Genomic DNA, 233 nt, shown 5'->3' on the forward strand with positions numbered 1-233 from the left:
GCTTCTGCAGGGCCTGTGTGGTGTCTCTCGAACCTGGAGGACAAGTGATCTGTGAGCTTCCAAATCTTAAAGCAACATACCCCGGTTACCTGGATCCCCTGAGGCCTTTGAACAAGAACAACAGTGTCTCAACTGTGCTTTCCCACCAAAGCCTTACTGAGGTCATTGGTCAGAACTTTCTGAACTCCAGGGGATCTTCGGCACCTATTCCTGTCCTCTCTGGTTTCACCACA

This window comes from Myotis davidii, unplaced genomic scaffold (assembly GCF_000327345.1).
Source record: "Myotis davidii unplaced genomic scaffold, ASM32734v1 scaffold4009, whole genome shotgun sequence".
In the NCBI taxonomy this organism is placed as follows: domain Eukaryota; kingdom Metazoa; phylum Chordata; class Mammalia; order Chiroptera; family Vespertilionidae; genus Myotis; species Myotis davidii.